General features: G+C 40.3%; 2 protein-coding genes across 3 annotated transcripts in view; one reads left to right on the top strand and one right to left on the bottom strand.

Annotated features, from left to right (window-relative positions):
• LOC125824507 (xylose isomerase) overlaps nucleotides 1–14313 on the bottom strand; it is a 470700-nt gene that overhangs the window by 49777 nt on the left and 406610 nt on the right. The window lies entirely within an intron of this gene.
• LOC125824548 (uncharacterized) overlaps nucleotides 1–14313 on the top strand; it is an 83041-nt gene that overhangs the window by 28923 nt on the left and 39805 nt on the right. The gene's annotated exons all lie outside the window — the stretch shown is intronic.

The following is a 14313-nucleotide window of genomic DNA, read 5'->3' as shown; positions in this document are numbered from 1 at the left end:
TGACTTGGGACCAACTTTCGAAACGGGATCCGACTTTGATATCCGACGTTGACATCCTACCCTGACAATCAGTTCGGGACCCAAACCTGAAACCTAAAATGAAACTCGACCTCGACTCTCAACCCAAAATTTCACTGTGACACTTGATTTGAAACCCCATCCCGACACCTGATTCGGGATCCGACTGTCACGCCCTGAGCCTACACCCTGGGCAGGACTGACACTCAGAGACCATTACTAGCCCAAGCGAACTCTTGGCCTAGCTTTCTTAACTCAACGGAAACCTAACTCAACAGAATAACTCCATGCAATGAAAGGTCATAAAAACAACCTAACTGATAAAATCTGGCCAAAAAGGCAACTCGAATCTCAAAATAGAATATTTATAGATACATAGATGAGAGACTCAATACTAACTGACTGATTGGCTGTCTATGAAGCCTCTATAACACTGAGATGGGTGTTGGGACAGACCCCGCAACATCCTAATAAAGCAAAACTAAGAGAACAAAATAACCGAGTCCTCCGGAATGCAAAGAGGCTCACCACTGACTCTGGAGTGCTCAGCTGGATCAACGGCGTGCTGGATGCTGATCCTGGGTACCTGCGTCTGCATCATCATAGGATGTAGGCCAACTGGCATCAGTACAATGAATGTACGAGTATGCGAGATGGAAAGCTAAACCACAACTTAAGCTTGAAAGGAGTAAAAGTGAACACTTACCTTAGCTCTGATCGACTCATGAATAACTGAACTCTAATGTAAATTAATAAGACACATGCAATACATAAATCTTGTAAAACATTAAAAACAACTTAGTTCATTAAGGACAAAGCAATAACAAACTCAACTTTACTTATATCAAAGTAATATAACTTTAATGGGAGATTCTTTAACTGACAACCACCACTATGAGCCTTAGTGATGATACAACGTTTTACCTCACGTTGCCCAAGGACCATCCTATACCTTGCCGTGATATAGGACCTTACTTAACTTAGTGGATCCACTAGCTTAATCTTACGTGATCATCTAAAAATAATGACCTGTTAATTCCCATGTTTGGCTACATGGTTCTTATGGAGAGTTGAGTTAATATGAACTCGCGTCCCCAATTCGGTGCTCAATACTACTCCCAAAATACTTTAGCTCATAAGTGTTTTAAACACATCTTTCTTTAGTTTGAGATAATTGCTCAAAATCTAGCCCAAAGGCTCACTTGGCATCATAGCTCCTCTCTTACTCAAATGTGAAAACATTTATAAACTTTTTTGGGAATACTTAGTTCCCTAATACTTTTGAGAAATGAACTCAACTCTATACTCTTGGCTTAACTTGAAACTCTATACTCTTTACTCAACTTGAAACTTGAGCCTTAAAATGAAGTTAAAACGTTCAATAAATACTCTTGAAAAACTTTGAAGACTTGCTTTGACTTGCTTCTTAACTTCTAGACTTGACTCTAACTTCACTTGACTTTGATCCGAACTTTCCTCGAATTGGATTATGAATTCAAGGGTAATGATCTCATGTTTATGGATAAGTTTTTGACGTTTAGACGTACCTTGGAGTATTGAAAACAACTATAAAACATAGGTACATTACCAAGGAACATGCATGAAAAAGTGGGGAAAAAATGGGAAAGATTGGCGTCCTTGGCGCTCTGAGAGGCGTGGGGCGCCAACCTTCAAAGCTCAGAAGGCCTGGTGGGGGGCTCTGCATGGCGCGCCACCCCAAGGGTGGAAGCTCAGAAGTCCTGGTGGGGGGCTCTGCAAGGGTGGAAGCTCAGAATCCCTTTTGGGGGGCGCTGGCTGGAGTGCTGCCCCAAACTTTTTCCCCGAAAACCCGACTTTTCTCCTTTGTTTTCCAACTCTAAACCTTCTTAACTTCAAAGGTTCCAGCCCCAAACACTTAGAATCATAAAACCCCTCAACATACACTAGATTTAACTCGAAATCACAACCGGAAACATGTACCAAGACAACAAGGAACTTCAACAACACAACCAACAACTTCAACAACCACAGTCAACAACTTCAACAAACACAACCAATCTTTTCTTGGAATTAAAATGAGTTTGGCATGTGGGCGAATGAACCAACCCAACACTATGATCTCACATACCTTATTAGGGATCACCCCCGACGAAAACCACGACGATCTCGACGAACTTAGCTCCTTCTTCTCCTTTCTCCTCTTCTCTCCTTTCCTCTCAAGAACCCTAACTCTCACTTTTTAAAGGGAAAATTGATTTAAAATCAGTCTATACCCTTAATATAACCAAAAGAAATGGTTAGGGAAAAGACCAAAATACCCTTACAAATTCGGACTAAACTGCCCTGTGCCAACAGCCCAACTTTCAAAGGGCATAACTCACTCATACAAACTCGGAATCGAGCAAACTCGGCGGCATTGGAAAGATCATTCCAAGGGATTTCCAATCATGACTGGAAATTCACCTAACTCATCCTGAGCTAGGAGTTATGACTACTCAAAGTTGACCAAAAACTCATTTTTTCCACACTAAACCAAATTTCCAGATTTTGAATTCTTTCCAAAAATGACTATTTCCAATTTCCAGCTTCTTCATAGTTATTTCAAATTGCCGGATGTTACACCGACCCCGACACACTAATTTCAAAGCAAAATTTCGAATAGATTAATATAATATTTTAAACTTAAAAATATTTAAAAACTATACAGAAGGTACTATAAGTGGTGAATTTTCTTATATCAATATGATTGAAAAAAAATGCCTCTTAAATATTGGTCTCCTATGAAAATCTACTATTTGTATTCATTTAATAGTTCTTCAAACTATTGATTTAAAAAGAATTGATGAATATACATAATTTCCCATTTAATTACTAGGAAAAACTAGTACTTGCCTTTATAGGGAATATAATTTCAAGGAAATTTAAATTAATTCCTATCTTGACATAAACTAGTTATATATATATATATATATATATTGCAGTGACGGACATATCTCAAACCAAATCAAGCAATTAGAAAAATAATGGAGAAGTTCTCCATATTCACCTTTTGATTTCAATCATTTTTTCAATTTTGATTATAGTTTTGGGCAATGAAAAATCTTTTTCACCCCTTACTCAACTTATATCATGGAAGCTAGAAAAAGATTTTTGTCTTTTGATACAACTAAACTACTCAATCTTCCGAGGTCATCCTATACTTTTTCCATTTACAATCGTGATTTATTTGAAAAGTCAAAGTTCAAGGACTACGACTCTTTACTTGAAAATAGGCTTGCTCGTTCTCAAGCTAGAACAAACCATCTGGCTTTGATTCTCGAGAATGGTAATGTGTTTGGTGCGAATGGAACGTCTGAAAGGGACAATGGAAAGGTTACAACAACAACAAGTGTACAAGTTGCAAACGGTGAGTATGTTGCATCTTTTATTCTTGGCACTGAGCAAATTAGAAGGTACTTGTTAGTAGACACTGGCAGTGATTTAACTTGGTGGCAATGTGGACCAAATAAGTGTTGTGAACAAAAACATGAACCTTTATATGATTTAACATGAACCAAATTTTGGATTCCCTACATATTATTTCGTCAACCTTTATAAAGTTTTTATTAACAATAAGGAAATTCCATTGTTCCCATCATTGTCGAGGAATATTGGAAATGGACTGACCAGTGGTTGCATCGTGGATACAGGAGCAAGTGTTACCAGTTTCTCTCCAGATGTTTATATTGTATTCCGTGATACATTCAGAAAGGAAGTACGAAATATTCCTTTGTATGATGCTCCACTTGGATTATTTGACACTTGCTATATGGTGGATCCAGGTGTGGTACTAACACTTGACACTTCGGTCACCAAAAACCAGAAAATTTGTTGCTACTAGAACAACAACAAGTCGGGGTGCATCAGAGGGGAATATTCTGTCTGGCTTTTACGAAATGGAAATACTCCGTCGCACTTATAGGAAGTTATCAACTTCAAGGTATAGGATTAACTTTTGATACTGCAACAGATACTTTGTCTTTTGAATTAGATGCATGTGATTGATTATCAATGAAAAATTTATGAATTTTGCAATCTAAAGTTGAATCCAAATCTACGATTACTACTCCCTCCATTCCTTTTTAGTAGTTATGTTGTGTTTTTCCAAAGTCAGTTTGACTAATTTTCTAAGCTAAATTAGATTACATTAATTCGATATTTTAAAATAAATTTTAGATATTCAAAAACTATACTGGAAGTACTTCAAGTTGCAACTTTTTTTCATATCAATATGATGAAAAAGTATATCTTCAAATGTTAGTCAAAATTCATATCGTTTGACTCTGAAAAGGGAAACTATAACAACATAAAAGGAACGGAGGAAGTAGTTTGTTCTCATATTATTGTTGGTTGACACTACTAAAAATGGGGAAACCCGAGGGGATTGGAAAATCCGTTTGAATTTGGCTCGTCTGTAACATTTCTGACAGATTTGACTACTTCTGTCGGAAGCATCCATTGGACATCCCCATTTTTAGTAGCGTGATGAAGAGAGATGGTCCCTCAATCAAGCACAAATGCATAATAAACACCGATGTTGCTACTATTCAAATAAAAATTCTCTGTTTTAGGAATTTTGCTAAGGGTGTTCAAAACTTCAGTATATATCTCTAAAATGTTGTTTTTGACATACATACACGGTATTATTTTCTATATGCACAATATAGTTTTTCAACATTGTGTGTTCGAATGACCACCCTTGGGTCAATGTAGCTTCACCACTAGAAGGGACATTGTACTCTTGATCAAGCCTATGGTAGCTCTACCCCTGCTTCTAGTTCACATTCAACTTAATTCATTCCAGGTCCCCTGTTTGGTCATGGATTCGAGCAATCGCAGCAACATTCCAATGATTTTAATACTATATCCGAAGGAATGGTACCATAGAGCTTGTTGTTCGAAAGATCAACAATCTTGAATGTCTCGTGGAGACTCACCCATTAGTTTCCTTGAATTCTATTACTTGTATGTTTCTTTGTTTCTAAAAATCTCGCATCCAGGGTCACTAAAGCTTTTAACGACATTTATATCCAGTGCTGGTTATAAATACTGATATTTGATAAAGTGTAACTTCTCCAGAGCCATTCCATCATCTTTAACTTTGTTACTGTCACGCCCCGAGCCTATACCCTGGGCGGGACCGACACCCGGAGACCATTTCTGGCCCCAAGCGAACCCTTGGCCTGGCTTTCTTAACTCAGCGGAAACCTCAACAAAATAACTCGATGCAATGCAATTTTTCAAAACAACTTAACTTATAAAATATGGCCATAAAGGCAACTTGAATCTCAAAACGAAATATTTACATATATATATATATAGATGAGAGACTCAAAACTAACTGACTGACTGTCTGTCTATGAAGCCTCTAAAATACTGAGATGGATGTTGGGACAGACCCCGCAACATCCTAATAAAACAAAAACTAACACAAAATAATTGAGTCCTCCGGAATGCAAGGAGGCTCACCACTGACTCTGGAGTGCTCAGTTGGATCAACGACGAGCAGGATGTTGATCCGGGGTACCTGAATCTGCATCATCAAACGATGCAGGCCAACAGGCATCAGTACATGGAATGTACGAGTATGCAAGCTGGAAAACTAAGCAACAAAGGCTAGAAGGATCTGGAAGAAACTGAAAAGCTTACCTAGCTCAACTAAACTCAACCTGACTGACTGCTTTCAATATAAGGCAATTTAAAACAAGTGCGATATAAAGAAAGACTGTTTAAAACATGTTATAAACTCTGTGTGTATACAAAGATACAATAAGCCTGAAAAGTATATAGAAATACAATGAACTGATGTATATAAGATACAATAATCTCTGCATATTAAAATACAATAACTGCTGTGGGAGCTTCTCTAACCGACAACCATCACATAAGAGCTATAGTGATGATACAGCGATCGACCTCACGCTGCTAGAGCATCTTATACCCGGCCAAAGGTATAAGACCTGAACTGCCTAATGGATCCACTAGTCTAATATGAAAAGGATTCATCTAAAAAGTATGATCCTTTTCTACCCATGGTGGCTAACATGGTTCTATGGGGGCTGTGGGTTCTTTGAACGCTCCCCCAATTCGGTGCTCGATACTACTCCAAAAATGTACTGGCTCTTATGTTTTTAAAACATATTTATTTCTGCTGATATGAGATAATTACTCAAAAACTAGCCCGAAGGCCCCTTTGGAAATCTCAGTTTCCAACCTTATTCAAATGTAAAGACATTTCTTTAAAACTTCTTTGGGAATACATAGTTTCCTAATAACTTTGAGAAACGAACTCAACTTTAAACTCATGACTTAACTTGAAACTGAGACTCTTACTCGACTTGAAACTATCTCTCCTTGAGTCGGAATTATGAATTCAAGGTGTTTGATCACATGTTATGGAGGGATTCTTGAACGCTTAGACGTATTTTGGAGTGTCGGAAACAACTGTAAAACATAGGTTTAATACTTTGGAACATGCATGAGAAGGTGAGAAAAGAAATGGGGAAACTTGGCTGAGACTTCAGATTTATGGTGACACAGATGGCATTTACGGACGCCATCGACGGACCGTAGATGGACTTACGGTCCGTCCTGCAGGTCCGTAGATCGCGACTGAAACTTCCCCAGAATTCATTCATTTTTTTTTAAAAAAAAAAGACCAAGTGTTGACCTACGGTCCGGACTTAAGGTCCGTAGGTCAGGTTACGGACCGTAGGTCGTGCCCATAGATCGATGCCCCAAAAACCCAATTTCTGTCCCGGTTGACGGTTGACCAGTACGGACCGTCAATCGATCTACGGTCTGTAGGTCACACCCGTACATGGGGAACGATAGCCAAAATTTGCTGAGAATCGAAGGTGAATCAACTTCAAAAGGGTCAAAACTCTTAGAATCATAATTCCCTCAACATACAATAGGTTTCAACTCAATACACAACCCAATCATGTCTCACAACGGACAATAACTTCAACAACAACATCAACAACAACATCAACAACAACTAACAACTTCAACAACTAATTCCAATCTTTTCTCAAAACATAGAATAAGCTTGGTGTGTGTGAGGGAAAGGATCAACCCACACAAAAACTCACATACCTCGATAGGGATCGCCCCCGACGAACATCCACAATGATTTTGACTAATCTTGTTGATCTCCTCTTTCTTCTCTTCTTCTTCTTCTCCTTCTTCTCTTCTTCACTCTCAAGAACCCTAACTCTTTCTCTTTCTCTTTCAAAAACATGGGACAAAAAGATCCAAAGATCAGCCTAATACAACAATGTAGTCTCAAAAGAAAAAAAAATTGTGAAAAGACCAAAATGCCCTTAAATTTCCGGACGGATTTCCCTTCCAACTGCCCAACTTCTAAAGGGCATAACTCCCTCATACGAAATCGAAATCGAGTAAAATCAGTGGCGTTGGAAAGATCGTTTCAAGGGCTTTCCAAAAAGAATTGGAACAACTCCTGGATCATCCTGAGCTAGGAGTTATGACTGCTCAAAGTTGGCCAAAAACTCACTGATTTCCACACTTAGCCAAATTTCCAGATTTTTTTTCTTTTAAGCTTCTTCAAAGCCACCTCAATTTGTCGGATGTTACAATATCTCCCCCCTTGGGAACATTCATCCTCGAATGAGGTTATTCTTATAAGTCTAAAGGTGTAACATCAACTCAACACCCAACAAACAACCATGCAAATGCAACAACAATAACGACATGCTCATTATAATTTAAAGAGCACTAAGAAGGAAATTAATACCTTAATCCAAATTTCCTCCGGATTCAAAGAGATATGGATATCTCTTCTTCATATCCTCTTCGGCTTTCCAAGTAGCTCCCTCAACAAATTGGTTCCTCCATAGGACCTTTACTGAGGCTACATCTTTCGTTTTCAACCTACGAACTTGACGATCCAAAATTTGAACAGGAACCTCCTCATAAGATAAGTTATCCTTGATGTTAATACTTTCAGTTGGCAGGATCAATGAAGGATCGCCTATGCACTTCTTCAACATGGAGATATGAAATACTGGATGAACCGCTGCTAGTTCCTGTGGTAACTCCAACTCATAAGCAACATTGTCAATCCTCTTGGCTATGCGGTAAGGTCCAATATACCGGGGACTAAGTTGCCACTTCTTACCAAACCTCATAACGCCTTTCATGGGTGATACCTTCAAATATACCCAATCGTCTAGTTCAAATTCTAACGCCCTTCTCCTAACATCGGTGTAGGATTTCTGACAGCTCTGTGCCGTTTTCAACCTCTCTTGAATCACTTTCACCTTGTCCATAGCTTGGTGAACTAAATCTGGTCCTATCAACTGTGCTTCACCAACTTCAAACCATCCAATAGGAGATCTACATCTTTTCCCATAAAGAGCTTCATATGGAGCCATCTGGATGCTAGAGTGATAACTGTTGTTGTAGGCAAACTCAATGAGAGGTAGGTGATCATCCCAACTCCCTTTGAAATCGATTACACAAGCCCTCAACATATCCTCTAAGGTCTGAATAGTGCGCTCTGCTTGCCCATCAGTCTGAGGGTGAAAGGCAGTACTTAAGTTCACTTTTGAACCCAAGCCCTTCTGAAAAGATTTCCAGAACTGTGCAGTAAACTGTGCACCTCTATCTGAAATAATGGAGATTGGGACTCCATGAAGTCTCACTATCTCTTGAACATACAACTTGGCATAATCTTCTGTTGTATTGGTAGTCTTTACCGGTAGAAAATGAGTTGACTTTGTCATTCGGTCGACAATTACCCAAATAGAATCATGCTGTCTGCGAGACCTTGGCAACCCTGTGATGAAATCCATATTGATCATCTCCCACTTCCACTCTGGAAGTCCTATCCTCTGAGCCAAACCACCGGGCTTTTGGTGTTCAACTTTCACTTGTTGGCAATTTGAACACTTAGCAACAAACTCAGCAATGCCCTTCTTCATGCCCTTTCACCAATAAACTTCACGCAAATCACGATACATCTTGGTGGAACCCGGATGAATAGAATATCTGGAGCTGTGAGCTTCCTCCATAATCCTCTCTTGGAGTCCATCTACCATAGGTACGCACAATCTACCTTGAAATCTCAAAACACCATCTCCCCCTTGTTCAAAAGCTAATACTCTTTGCTTTTGAACATTTGCCTTCAACTCAAGCAAAATGGGATTTTGATCTTGCTTCTCTTTCACTTCTGACATTAATGATGACTCGGCCCTGCTCGTCACCGCTATTCCCCTTCTGCGGAATCTGTAAACTTGACTCCCAGGCATGCTAGTCTGTGCACATCTTTTGTTAACTCTCTCCTTTCTTCTTCAATATGGGCGGTGCTACCCATAGACAACCTGCTCAAAGAATCAGCAACAACATTAGCCTTACCTGGGTGGTAAAGAATACTAAGGTCATAATCCTTGAGTAACTCTAACCACCTCCTCTGTCTGAGATTAAGCTCTCTCTGAGTAAGCACATATTGAAGACTCTTGTGATCAGTGAATATGTCGACATGCACACCATACAAGTAATGACGCCATATCTTCAAAGCAAAACTACAGCAGCTAGCTCTAAGTCATGGGTTGGGTAATTCTTCTCATGAACGTTTAACTGTCTGGAGGCATAAGCTATAACTTTGCCATTCTGCATTAAGACACAACCCAAACCAACTCTAGATGCATCACAATACACCACAAAACCTTGAGTACCTTCTGGTAGCGTCAAAACTGGGGCTGTAGTCAATCTCTTTTTCAATTCTTGAAAGCTTTTCTCACAAGCTTCAGACCATTGAAATTTCACCGTCTTCTGAGTCAACTTTGTCAAAGGAGATGCAATAGTCGAGAATCCTTCAACAAACCTTCTATAATAGCCAGCCAAACCCAAGAAACTCCTAATTTCAGTTGGAGATGTGGGTCTAGGCCAATTTGCACTGCCTCAATTTTCCGAGTATCAACCTTAATTCCATCACCGGACACAATTGGCCTAGGAATGCCACAGACTTAAGCCAAAACTCACACTTAGAGAACTTGGCATACAACTCCTTGTCTTTCAAAGTCTGAAGAACTGTTCTGAGATGACTAGCATGATCTTCTTCATTCCTTGAATAACTAGTATATCATCAATAAAGACAATAACAAACATATCTAAATAAGGTTTGAAGACTCTATTCATCAAATCCATGAAAGCTGCCGGTGCATTAGTCAAACCAAAGGACATGACCAAAAACTCATAATGACCATACCTGGTTCTGAAAGCTGTTCTTGGGATATCACACTCCCTTACCCTTAACTGATGATAGCCTGACGGAGGTCAATCTTTGAAAAACAAGTGGCACCCTGAAGCTGATCGAAAAGGTCATCAATCCTCGGAAGAGGGTACTTGTTCTTGATGGTAACCTTATTCAACTGGCGGTAGTCTATACACATTCTAAGGGAACCATCTTTCTTTCTCACAAACAAAACCGGAGCGACCCAAGGCGAGACACTTGGTCGAATGAAACCCTTATCTAGGAGATCTTTCAACTACTCTTCAACTCTTTCAACTCTGCTGGTGCCATTCTATATGGCGGAATAGAGATAGGACGAGTATCTGGAATAAGATCTATGCCGAAATCTATTTCTCTCTCAGGAGGAATTCCGGGTAGATCATCAGGAAAAACTTCTGGAAACTCTTTTACTATAGGAACTGACTGGAAATGAGGTATCTCAACACTAGAGTCATGAACTCGGACTAAGTGATAGATACAACCCTTCGAAACTAACTTTCTTGCCTTAAGGTACGAAATAAAACGACCCTTAGGCACTGCTGAACTGCTACTCCACTCTATGACTGGCTCATTCGGAAACTGAAACTTGACGCTCGAGTTCTACAATCTATCGATGCATAACAAGCATGAAGCCAATCCATACCTAGAATGACATCAAAATCTACCATGTTTAACTCAACCAAATCAACCATGGTGCTCTTGTGATTGATAGAAACAGGAAATCACGATAAACTCTTTCCGCTAGAATAGACTCCCCAATAGGTGTAGAAACACAAAAGGGTTCACAAAGTCCTTCAGGAAGAACCTCAAACTGATTTGCAACATAAGGAGTTACAAAAGATAAACTCGCTCCTGGGTCTAGCAAAGCATACACATCAAAAGCAAAGACTTTGATCATACCAGTGACAACATTCGGAGAATTCTCTTGCTCATGGCGACTGGTGATGCATAAAGGCGGTTTGCTCCTCCACCTACACTAAAGTAGCTCTCTAGGTGCCGTCCCGTCTGGTGGAACAACTGAAGAAGACTGTGCTTTATTGCCTCCATTACCCTCCTATTCTTTGGACACTCTCGTATAAATGCCCATTCTGACCACACTTGAAACAACCAAGGGAGCCCTCTCGACAAATACCTGAGTGGTTCCTACCACATTTGGGCAGACCGGAGGCTTACTACTCCCTTGCGCCACACTACCCGAAGATTGTGCTGGTCTAGCCCTAAGTCCTTCGAATTCTGAACATTAAATTCACCTCTGATCTGGGTGCAGGTGCTCTAGCAAATGATGGAGCAGGTCCCTGTTGCCTTTGCTGAAAGGAGGAACGGTTTGAATTACCTCTCTGCTGCCCGGACTCGCTCCCGATCTTAGCTTTTTTTTATTTCTGAACTCTTCTCTGTCCCTCAGCTTCTCTTCCTCAACCTGCTGCACATAAACCATCAACCTTGATATGTCCATGTCCCCGATAAGCATTGCAGCTACCTTCCTTGCTCGACAACCGAGACAGCCCAGCAACAAACAAGTTCATTCTATTCCTCATGTCCGCAACCATCTCCGGAGCATAGCGGGATAATTGTGTGAACTTTAAACTGTACTCGTGAACACTCAAGGACTCCTGCTTAAGTGTGAGGAACTCACGTATCTTGGCCTCTCTCAATTCTCGAGGAAAGAAATGCCCCAAGAAAGCTTCCTCAAAATCGGCCCAACTTGCAGGTGGTGCATTCTCAGCTCTGCCCCCTTTCCACTGGTCGAACCAAGTTCTAGCAACATCCTTCAATTGATAAGCAGCTAGTTCAACCCGCTCAATATCTGCCACATGCATCACATCAAAAATCTTCTTCAACTCCTCAATGAAATCATCTGGATCCTCAGTAGTGCTCGACTCCATGAAACTCAGAGGATTCATCCCCAAGAATTCACGAATCCTAGAAGTGTCAGCTCCTTCCTGTCGAGCTCCCTCTGCTGACCAATCTGATTAGCTACAGCTTGACTCAACATTCTAATTGCCTCTCTGAACTCGGCATTAAAAACTTCCCATTGACCTTGCACTCCCGGTGCATAGGGTAACTCTTGCTCATCAACATAACGTCTAGGAAGACGCCCTCTACCAACTCTTCGTGGAGGCATGACTATCTGAAACACGCTCAAGCACGGATTAGAAAGAAACTTTTTAGAGATCAGCTCTAACGCATGAAATGAGTGTGAAAGAAGTGAGAAATCTTCCTAAATGTTGCAGCCTCCCAATTATAGATGTGGCGCGCTTCACACCGATAACTAGGACTCTACAGACACGACTTCATAGACTCCCTAGGACTCCTGAACTCTGGGCTCTGATACCAAGTTTGTCACGCCCCGAGCCTACACCCTGGGCAGGACCGGCACCCGGAGACCATTTCTGGCCCCAAGCGAACCCTTGGCCTGGCTTTCTTAACTCAGCGGAAACCTCAACAGAATAACTCGATGCAATGCAATTTTTCAAAACAACTTAACTTATAAAATATGGCCATAAAGGCAACTCGAATCTCAAAACGAAATATTTACATATATATATATAGATGAGAGACTCAAAACTAACTGACTGACTGTCTGTCTATGAAGCCTCTAAAATACTGAGATGGATGTTGGGACAGACCCCGCAACATCCTAATAAAACAAAAACTAACACAAAATAATTGAGTCCTCCGGAATGCAAGGAGGCTCACCACTGACTCTGGAGTGCACAGCTGGATCAACGACGAGCAGGATGCTGATCCGGGGTACCTGAATCTGCATCATCAAACGATGCAGGCCAACTGGCATCAGTACATGGAATGTACGAGTATGCAAGCTGGAAAACTAAGCAACAAAGGCTAGAAGGAAATCTGGAAGAAACTGAAAAGCTTACCTAGCTCAACTAAACTCAACCTGACTGACTGCTTTCAATATAAGGCAATTTAAAACAAGTGCGATATAAAGAAAGATTATTTAAAACATGTTATAAACTCTGTGTGTATACAAAGATACAATAAGCCTGAAAAGTATATAGAAATACAATGAACTGATGTATATAAGATACAATAATCTCTGCATATGAAAATACAATAACTGCTGTGGGAGCTTCTCTAACCGACAACCATCACATAAGAGCTATAGTGATGATACAACGATCGACCTCACGCTGCCAGAGCATCTTATACCCGGCCAAAGGTATAAGACCTGAACTGCCTAATGGATCCACTAATCTAATATGAAAAGGATTCATCTAAAAGGTATGATCTTTTTCTACCCATGGTGGCTAACATGGTTCTATGGGGGCTGTGGGTTCTTTGAACGCTCCCCCAATTCGGTGCTCGATACTACTCCCAAAAATGTACTGGCTCTTATGTTTTTAAAACATATTTATTTCTGCTAATATGAGATAATTACTCAAAAACTAGCCCGAATGCCCCTTTGGAAATCTCAGTTTCCAACCTTATTCAAATGTAAAGACATTTCTTTAAAACTTCTTTGGGAATACATAGTTTCCTAATAACTTTGAGAAACGAACTCAACTTTAAACTCATGACTTAACTTGAAACTGAGACTCTTACTCGACTTGAAACTATCTCTCCTTGAGTCGGAATTATGAATTCAAGGTGTTTGATCACATGTTATGGAGGGATTCTTGAACGCTTAGACGTATTTTGGAGTGTCGAAAACAACTGTAAAACATAGGTTTAATACTTTGGAACATGCATGAGAAGGTGAGAAAAGAAATGGGGAAACTTGGCTGAGACTTCAGATTTATGGTGACACAGATGGCATTTACGGACGCCATCGACGGACCGTAGATGGACTTACGGTCCGTCCTGCAGGTCCGTAGATCGCGACTGAAACTTCCCCAGAATTCATTCATTTTTTTTTTAAAAAAAAAAAGACCAAGTGTTGACCTACGGTCCGGACTTACGGTCCGTAGGTCAGGTTACGGACCGTAGGTCGTGCCCGTAGATCGATGCCCCAAAAACCCAACTTCTGTCCCGGTTGACGGTTGACCAGTATGGACCGT

The sequence above is a fragment of the Solanum verrucosum genome, unplaced genomic scaffold (genome assembly GCF_900185275.1).
Source record: "Solanum verrucosum unplaced genomic scaffold, falcon-dt-bn FXZP01000022.1, whole genome shotgun sequence".
NCBI classification, from domain to species: Eukaryota; Viridiplantae; Streptophyta; class Magnoliopsida; order Solanales; family Solanaceae; genus Solanum; species Solanum verrucosum.
Note: the sequence above shows the minus strand (reverse complement) of the source record. Positions and strands in the feature narration are given on the sequence as shown.